The sequence below is a fragment of the Engystomops pustulosus genome, chromosome 11 (genome assembly GCF_040894005.1).
Source record: "Engystomops pustulosus chromosome 11, aEngPut4.maternal, whole genome shotgun sequence".
Lineage (NCBI taxonomy): Eukaryota > Metazoa > Chordata > Amphibia > Anura > Leptodactylidae > Engystomops > Engystomops pustulosus.
The window spans coordinates 31,689,443-31,699,166 of NC_092421.1; positions in this window are offsets into that span (position 1 = coordinate 31,689,443).

Genomic DNA, 9,724 nt, shown 5'->3' on the forward strand with positions numbered 1-9,724 from the left:
TCTTCACTTCTTTTTTTTTAATTAAATGCTCGTTATCGAGCAGGGCAAATACTCGTCCGAGCAACGAGCCGGTCCGAGTATGCTAATACTCGACCGAGCATCAAGCTCGGACGAGTATACTCGCTCATCACTATTCTTAACCCCTTAAGGACGCAGGGTTTTTTCGCTCATTTCTCGCTCTCCACCTTCAAGAATTCATAATTTTTTCTGTGATTTTTACTGTTTATTATGTTTTATATCAGTTCTAGCGAAAGGGGGGTGATTTGAATTTTTAATATTTTATAAATTTTTTTTATTCTTTAAACTTTTTTTTTCTTTTTTTTTTCCCACTATTTCTTAGACCATCAAGGGTACATTAACCCTAGATGGTCAGATCGCTCCTACCATATACTGCAATACTTCTGTATTGCAATATATGGCATTTTTGCAGCTCATTCATTACAATGAGCCACTGGCTCATTGTAACGAATCTGCAGATGCCAGATAGCCTCGGGTCAAACGAAGACCCGAGGCTACCATGGCAACCGATCGCCGCCCCCTGATGACGTTCAGGGGCGCGGCGATCGTCTTTTAAATGCTGCCGGCGACTTTGCCAGCGACAAAGAAAGGGTTAATAGCCGCGATCGGTGCAAGCACCGACCGCGGTTATTAGCGGTGGGGGTTTGCTGCAATTTGCCACAACCCCCACCTTTGTATGAAGAGGACTCAGCCCGTGAGCCCTCTCCATACATTCCCTATACCTCTGCGACGTAGAGCTACGGCGCAGAGCGTTAAGGGGTTAAAGAAAAGAACAGGCAAAGTCAGAGGCCGCGGTATGTGTTTTTGACGCTTTCCAAAGGTTTCAGTCTGGATCACATGCTGAGGTTACATACCATTTTATCAAAAGCAGTGGAAACGCAATGTAACCTTAGCATTTGATGAAGGCTGAAGCCTTTGGAATGCGTCAAAAAACGCATAAAAAACTTGTCGCAATGCATCGCGTGAGCGCATTCTGACAGAAAACTGCTGCCAGCCCTTAGTAAATGTGGGCCAGTCAAGTACTCATAATGGGGGACTTCAATTACCCTGATATAGGGCTATTTCACATTGGCATTGTTTTTCACGTCCATGATTCAGTGATTTTCACGGACGCCTTACAAAGCCATTGGTTTCCATGGGTGTTTTCACATTGGCTTATATTTTCACTGATCCATTGTCTGTGAAAAAAATGATGAAACATGTCCTATTTTTCCAGATGAAGTTTCCAAAAGGAGACGGAATGTGTTGGAAGCCCTCCACCTCCTCTAGCTGCACTAACCACCCCATTATTCTATGACCTCAATGCTGACTTTTATACCTACCAGACATTCTACTTACCTGTAATGTATAATAACTTTTGTATTTGAGTGATACGCACTTTACCTTTCAAACTGGTTGATTTCATGATGATTTCTCTATAGATTGGTGGAATCTCATATTTGCATGTTGGTTGGCATTTTTTGTGGTTATTTATATATCCATTTATTTATTATTAGGGGTGGCTCATGACCTTATACTAGAGGAGGTGTATCGTTGGTAACCATACCTGGTTAATCCAACTATCTGTTTGAGATTTTTACGGGAGATACAGCAAAGACAAAATGGAACCATGCGCAACTGAAGCTGAGCATCAATGCTAATGTGAAAGAGCCCACAGACTGGGCGGCAGAAACCTGCAGGTCCTTCAAAGGCAGCAGTTTTTATCAATAACAAAAGACAATTACCTGTCACAACTAGTCTTGAAACCAACTGTCACAGCCGCAACCGCGATCCTCGGTATGGATCGCGGGTACACCAGTGCCCTACCATGTGGCGAGGCAACCTCCTAGACCTGACTCACCTCTCCAACGCTCCTGCTTCCCAACTAGGCAGCGCGCATTCCCGCTCTCTAGGGCATGTGCGCGCCGGCTATCCTAGCCTTCAAGGGTCAGCGTCCTCCTGATTGGCGCTGGCTAATCAGGCTTGCCCTTATAATCCAGCACCTCCCTTCCTTCCTGGCCAGATCTTCAGCAGCAGTGTTGGAACTTCCAAGGTTTCCAGACCTCACTTTCCACAGCGGTTCCCTGATAAAAAAGAAAGCCTGTGAGTGTTTTCAGACGCTCCTGTCTTCCAGCGTTTCCAGACGCCTCCGTGTTTCCTATGTTCCTCCAGCGTTTCCAAATGCCTCCGTGTTTCCTGTACTCCTCCAAGGACCTCTCCTTTCCTGTCTGCCTGGGTCACGTGCCAGCTCCTGCTTGCCTGCCGTGAGTTCCAGCTCATCCTTCCAAGCCGTTCTCCTGCTGTCATCCCAGGCTTGGACTGTGTCCTGAACTCCCTGCTCCCCTGACAGCCACCCGTGGAACGACCTGGTGGCACCCCGCCGCAGCAAGTCCATCCCACTTTGCGGCGTGTTCTGGTAAAGACCAGTTGCCACTTAGACTCCAGTCCTGGGTTTCGTGGTAGATATTCTACACAGTTCTCTTATAATAGTTTGGAAAGTTTATCCTTTCTGTTCTGGAGCCGGTGTTTAAAATATTCCATCATACAAGTGGGTGCTGCTCAGTTGTGCTTAACCCAATGCAGTCCTATGAATGTGTATCAAGGACCAATACAATCTAGATAAGGGGTACCTGGAGAGTGGGGACAAGCAGAAGTATCTGTATGTCTCACCACAAGGGGATAAGCCCAAGACAAAGGCACAACCCTAGTGTGATACTGTATAGGTAAGGTTGATGGAAAAGATATTTTGATTAAACTTTCACCTGACGTCTGGTGAGTATCAGCATTGAAAGATACGGTGGCAGCCAGACCGACCAGCATAGCCTCTCGAAACATTTAACCCTGGAACATGGAGGAACCTTTGATCTTATTAGAGTTACCGCGATAGAGCAAATACCCCAGGAACCATCAGATCGAGATGGGACCCTTTATCATAGAGAGTTCTACTGGATCTATAAATTAAGCAAACTAACTCCAAATGATCTAAATGAGGCAATAGAATCAGTTTAAGACACGGGAAGACCATACACAGCTTAGGTCAGCATGTTCCCACGACAACACATGGATTCTTTCTCGCGTTCATCACTCATCAGCCAGCAATTTTCATACAGGACTAAACTCTTTGTCACATAGCAAAATGAAACATTGAGCCAATGAAATAGGCTGCCCAAAGTACTGATATAAACCCAATAGAAAAGCTAAGGAATATCCTTTATGACAAAGTTTTGGCCAAGAAACCCACAACAGTCATAGAACAGATGTCCTGTGGCTGCAGATGTGCTGATGCCATTGAAGGCAAAGGTCTTTGCACTTCCTACTGATTGATGATTGGTGTAACCTTCAGAAAATTTAATTATAATCTTTCTCTTTGCTTTTCTCTAATTATCATCATCAAATATTGCAAAACAAAGTTTTTTGTTGATTTACTTTGGTTATTTTTTATACTATTGTTTGAGTGGCATGGTGTACCCTTATGGCCTATGGTCAGCATAGTTCTGTCAGGTGACACAATAACGAATTTATGGCTCCAGGCACACAACCGCTTGGGGGCCACACAATTGTCAGCTGCATCACATCCCGCATGGAGATTTATGGCACTCGGACCCACTGCACCGCTACTAAGTTGGGCAGCATCTCAGGTTTCAATAGAGAGGGGAGAGAGTCCTCCATTACTAAAAGTTACAAATTCAAAAATGTACTGCAGACGGTTCAAATTACTACTATATAATTATGTTTGAAGACTAAAGGTTGACATCTCCTCTAGAGATGAGCCAGCACTAAAATGCTCGGGTACTCGTTATTCGAGACGAACTTTTCCCGATGCTCGAATAACGAGCCCCATTGAAGTCAATGGGAGACTCGAGCATTTTTCAAGGGGACCAAGGCTCTGCACAGGGAAGCTTGGCCAAACACCTGGAAACCTCAGAAAAGGATGGAAACACCACGGAAATGGACAGGAAACAGCAGGGGCAGCATGCAAGGATGCCTCTGAGGCTGCTTAAACGCACCATTATGCCAAAATTATGGGCAACAGCATGGCCATGACAGAGTGACAAACATCCAATAATTGACCCTGACACTATAGGGGACGGCATGCAGAGGCAGCGGCAGCAGCGGCAGCCTAGAGAGTGTCTTGGCAACATACCCCACATGGACTCAGGCTTAAAACCAATGGGTGGCAGAGAGGAACCAAAGGAGGTGAGCAAGAAGCGCTGAAATAATATCGGTAAATGATAAAAGTTTGCCAGTATATTTTGTGGATTACACAGCAGGGTGGCGACAAAGTTAACAAGTTTGATGTGGAAGCCATGAAAACAACCCAAAATTCTGCCTGACACAGCTCGTTTGATAAAGGGACCATGTATGGAGGCAGTGAACTAGTAGTAGATTAAAGGTGCTGCAGTTAAAACTATGTTAGTTGGATCTTGGGACGGAGCTGGCGCTCCGCTGCCAGGCGAGCTTTCGCCAATCCAAGCCCCTGTCTCTAGGCTACTCCCCAAACAGCACTTCTAAGAACCTTTTGTATAAGATCAAGTGTAGTAGCGTTCTTATAAGTTTAGGATATGGCGGGTGAGGGGAATGTAAACAGATGCGCAAGAAGCGCTGAAATAATATTGGTAAATGATAAAAGTTTGCCAGTATATTTTGTGGATTACACAGCAGGGTGGCGACAAAGTTAACAAGTTTGATGTGGAAGCCATGAAAACAACCCAAAATTCTGCCTGACACAGCTCGTTTGATAAGGGGACCATGTATGGAGGCAGTGAACTAGTAGTAGATTAAAGGTGCTGCAGTTAAAACTATGTTAGTTGGATCTTGGGATGGAGCTGGCGCTCCGCTGCCAGGCGAGCTTTCGCCAATCCAAGCCCCTGTCTCTAGGCTACTCCCCAAACAGCACTTTTAAGAACCTTTTGTATAAGATCAAGTGTAGTAGCGTTCTTATAAGTTTAGGATATGGCGGGTGAGGGGAATGTAAACAGATGCGCAAGAAGCGCTGAAATAATATTGGTAAATGATAAAAGTTTGCCAGTATATTTTGTGGATTACACAGCAGGGTGGCGACAAAGTTAACAAGTTTGATGTGGAATGCCCTGTAATAGCTCTTGGGCGGTGTGCCTTTTATCGCCTAGGCTCAGCAGTTTGAGCACCGCCTGCTGTCGCTTAGCGACGGCACTGCTGCTGTGCCTAGAGCTACCGACTGATGGCGCCATGCCCACGGATGGTAATTCGGAGGAGGTGGAGGAGGGGTGGGAGGAGGAGGAGGTATAGTAGGTCTTTGAGACCTGGACCGAGGTAGGCCCCGCAATCCTCTGCGTCGGCAGTATATGACCAGCCCCAGGGTCAGACTCGGTCCCAGCCTCCACCAAGTTAAGTGTAGTAGCGTTCTTATAAGTTTGGGATATGGCGGGTGAGGGGAATGTAAACAGATGCGCAAGAAGCGCTGAAATAATATCCGTAAATGGTAAAAGTTTGCCAGTATATTTTGTGGATAACACAGCAGGGTGGCGACAAAGTTAACAACTTTGATGTGGAATCCATGAAAACAACCCAAATTTCTGCCTGACACACCTCGTTTGATAAGGGGACGATGTATGGAGGCAGCTATATGGACGACTTTTGGAGGTAGCAATGGAGACAACGTGTGGAGGCTGCTATGGAGACAATTTAATTTGGATAGTGCCTGTATGTGGCAGTCCAAAAAAGTTTTCAAACCAGAGGAGCAGGTAGGTGGCCCTCCAGAAAAATGAAATAGATTGAGTGCCTGTATGTGGCAGTCCAAAAAAGTTTTCAAACCAGAGGAGCAGGTAGGTGGCCCTCCAGAAAAATGAAATAGATTGAGTGCCTGTATGTGGCAGTCCCAAAAAGTTTTCAAACCAGAGGAGCAGGTAGGTGGCCCTCCAGAAAAATGAAATAGATTGAGTGCCTGTATGTGGCAGTCCCAAAAATTCTTTAAAACAGAGGACCGGGTAGGTGGCCCTCCAGAAAAATTAAATGCATAAAGTACTATAGCTAGAGCCAGTGGGCCCTGTCAAAAAATAGCCAGTTTCCTCTGCTTTAGTGTACAATGAGGAAGAGAAGGAGGAAAATGAGGAGGAGGAGTGCATAAATTATTCAGGTTGAGCTTCCTTCACCTGGTGGAGATTGGAAATTATGAGAAATCCAGGCTTTATTCATCTTAATAAGCGTCAGCCTGTCAGCGCTGTCAGTCGACAGGCGTGTACGCTTATCGGTGATGATGCCACCAGCTGCACTGAAAACCCACTCGGACAACACGCTAGCGGCAGGGCAGGCAAGAACCTCCAAGGCGTACAGCGCCAGTTCGTGCCACATGTCCAGCTTTGAAACCCAGTAGTTGTAGGGAGCTGTGTGATCATTTAGGACGATGGTATGGTCAGCTACGTACTCCCTCACCATCTTTCTGTAAAGATCAGCCCTACTCTTGCTGGGGTGACATAAAGCTGGCAAAAGCCTTGTAAAGCGTACCCTTGCCAGTGCTGGACAAGCTGCCTGCTCGCCTACTCTCCCTCGCTTCTTGTCCCGCAGAACTACACACTCTGCCGCTAGCGCTGTCAGAAGGGAAATACTGTTTCAGCTTGTGCACCAGGGCCTGCTGGTATTCATGCATTCTCACACTCCTTTCCTCTCCAGGGATGAGAGTGGAAAGATTTTGCTTGTACCGTGGGTCCAGGATAGTGAATACCCAGTAATCGGTGCTGGAATAAATTCTTTGAACGCGAGGGTCACGGGATAGGCAGCCTAGCATGAAATCTGCCATATGCGCCAGAGTCCCAAAGCGCAAAAATTCACTCCCCTCACTGGCCTGACTGCCCATTTCCTCCTCCTCCAACTCCTCTTCTTCTGCCCATACACGCTGAACAGTGAAGGACTGAACAATGGTCCCCTCTTGTGTCTCGCCAACATTCTCCTCCTCTTCCTCCTCATCCTCCTCCACCTCCTCCGATATGCGCTGAAAAACAGACCTGAGGGTGCTTTGGCTATCAACAAGGTAATCTTCTTCCCCCATCTCTTGTGACGAGCGCAAAGCTTCCGACTTCATGCTGATCAGAGAGTTTTTCAACAGGCCAAGCAGCGGGATGGTGAGGCTGATGATGGCGGCATCGCCACTGACCATCTGTGTTGACTCCTCGAAGTTACTCAGCACCTGACAGATATCAGACATCCACGTCCACTCCTCATTGTAGACTTGAGGAAGCTGACTGACCTGACTACCAGTTCTGGTGGAAGTTGACATCTGGCAGTCTACAATCGCTCTGCGCTGCTGGTAAACTCTGGATAACATGGTTCATGTTGAATTCCACCTCGTGGGCACGTCGCACAACAGTCGGTGAGCGGGCAGTTGGAGGCGGCGCTGCGCTGCTCTGAGAGTGGCAGCATCTGTGCTGGACTTCCTCAAATGCGCACAGATGCGGCGCACCTTCGTGAGCAAATCAGACAGATTGGGGTATGTATTGAGGAAACGCTGAACTATCAGATTTAACACATGGGCCAGGCATGGCACATGTGTCAGTCTGCCGAGTTGCAGAGCCGCCACCAGGTTATGGCCGTTGTCACACACAACCATGCCTGGCTTCAGTTTCAGCGGTGCCAGCCACAGATCAGTCTGCGCCGTGATGCCCTGTAATAGTTCTTGGGCGGTGTGCCTTTTATCGCCTAGGCTCAGCAGTTTGAGCACCGCCTGCTGTCGCTGAGCGACGGCACTGCTGCTGTGCCTAGAGCTAGCGACTGATGGCGCGACGCCCACGGATGGTAGTTCGGAGGAGGAGGTGGAGGAGGGGTGGGAGGAGGAGGAGGCATAGTAGGCCTGAAAGACCTGGACCGAGGTAGGCCCCGCAATCCTCGGCGTCGGCAGTATATGACCAGCCGCAGGGTCAGACTCGGTCCCAGCCTCCACCAAGTTAACCCAATGTGCCGTCAGCGATATATAGTGGCCCTGCCCGGCAGCACTCGTCCACGTGTCCGTGGTCAGGTGGACCTTGTCAGAAACGGTGTTGGTAAGGGCACGGATGATGATAGTGGCGGCTGGGGACCGAATACCGAGGGGCGGCCGCCGCCATGAGGTTGCGAAAGGCCTTGGTCTCTACTAGCCTACAGGGCAGCATCTCCAGGCTAAGCAATCTGGAGATGTGGACATTAAGGGCTTGGGCGTGCGGGTGGGTTGCACTATATATCCGTTTCCGCTCCAGCGTCTGGGGTATGGAGAGCTGAACGCTGGTGGATGCTGTGGAGGATCGTGGTGGGCAGGGGGCTGACTATCAGCTGACACAGGGGAAGGAGCAGTGGTGTGCATGGACGGAGGTGAACGGGCTTGGTGCCACTGAGTGGGGTGTTTAGCATTCATACGCCTGCGCATACTGGTGGTAGTTAAGCTAGTAGTGGTGGAACCCCTGCTGATCCTGGTTTGGCAAAGGTTGCACACCACAGTCCGTCGGTCATCCGGTGTTTCCTTAAAGTCCTCCAGACTTCTGAAAATCTAGCCCTCGCCGCGGGAGCCCTCGCCACGGGAGCTTCACTACGTGACACATTTGGCGCTGATGCACCTGCTCTGGCCCTGCCTCTCCGTCTGGCCCCACCACTGCCTCTTCCAACCTGTTCTGGTCAAAGACTCTTCTCCGTCTCAGAAGCACTGTGTTCACCCAGCCTCTCAACCCAGCTTGGGTCTGTCACCTCATCATCCTCCGATCCCTCAGTCTGCTCCCCCCTCGGACTTCCTGCCCTGACAAAAACTTCAAAACTGTCTGACAACCGTGTCTCCTCATCGTCGGACACCTCTTTACACACTTCTTCCACTACGTCAAGAAGGTCATCCTCACCCACAGACTGCGACTGGTGGAAAACCTGGGCATCGGAAACTTGCTCAGCAGCAACCGGACAAGTGGTTTGTGACTGTGGGAAGGGTCCAGAAAACAGTTCCTCAGAGTATGCCGGTTCAAATGCCAAATTTTCCTGGGAGGGGGCAGACTGGGTGGGAGGAGGCTGAGGTGCAGGAGCTGGAGGAGTGCCGATTTCGGTGACATGGGTGGACTGCGTGGAAGACTGACTGGTGGACAAATTGCTCGAAGCATTGTCGGCAATCCACAACATCACCTGTTCGCACTGTTCTGGCCTCAACAGTGCTCTACCACGAGTCCCAGTAACTTCAGACATGAACCTAGGGAGTGTAGCTCTGCGGCGTTCCCCTGCTCCCTCATCAGCAGGTGGTGTCTCACCCCGCCCAGGACCACGGCCTCTGACCCCTGCAGTAGTTGGACGCCCACGTCCCCGCCCTCGTCCTCTACCCCTAGCCCTCGGGTTAAACATTTTGAAAATGAAAGTTATAACTTTAATTTTTTTTTAACTTTTTTTTGTTTTTTTTAGTTTTTAAAACCAAACAATGCTATCCTATTGCTATGGCTATTTTCTAGCCAAGTATGAAAGCACACTGCTATGCCAGATGAGATGACGCTGAGTTATTAAAAAAATAAACGTAAAATAAAAAGGAAATGGCAGACTGTGCCTAATTGAAATCCAACCCTTAATAAATTGTCCCACTTCGGTCTTTGCGATGGATATGTGCGTCACTAAGCGCTAAACACAACGGTCGCAAGTCTCACTACAAATTCCTCACAATATGGTAGTAGATGCACTACAGCAAGGACAGCCACCAGCAGATCAACCAGAAATAAAATATATATAACGCTATTGTAGGCCTAAGTAAGCCGTTTGGATT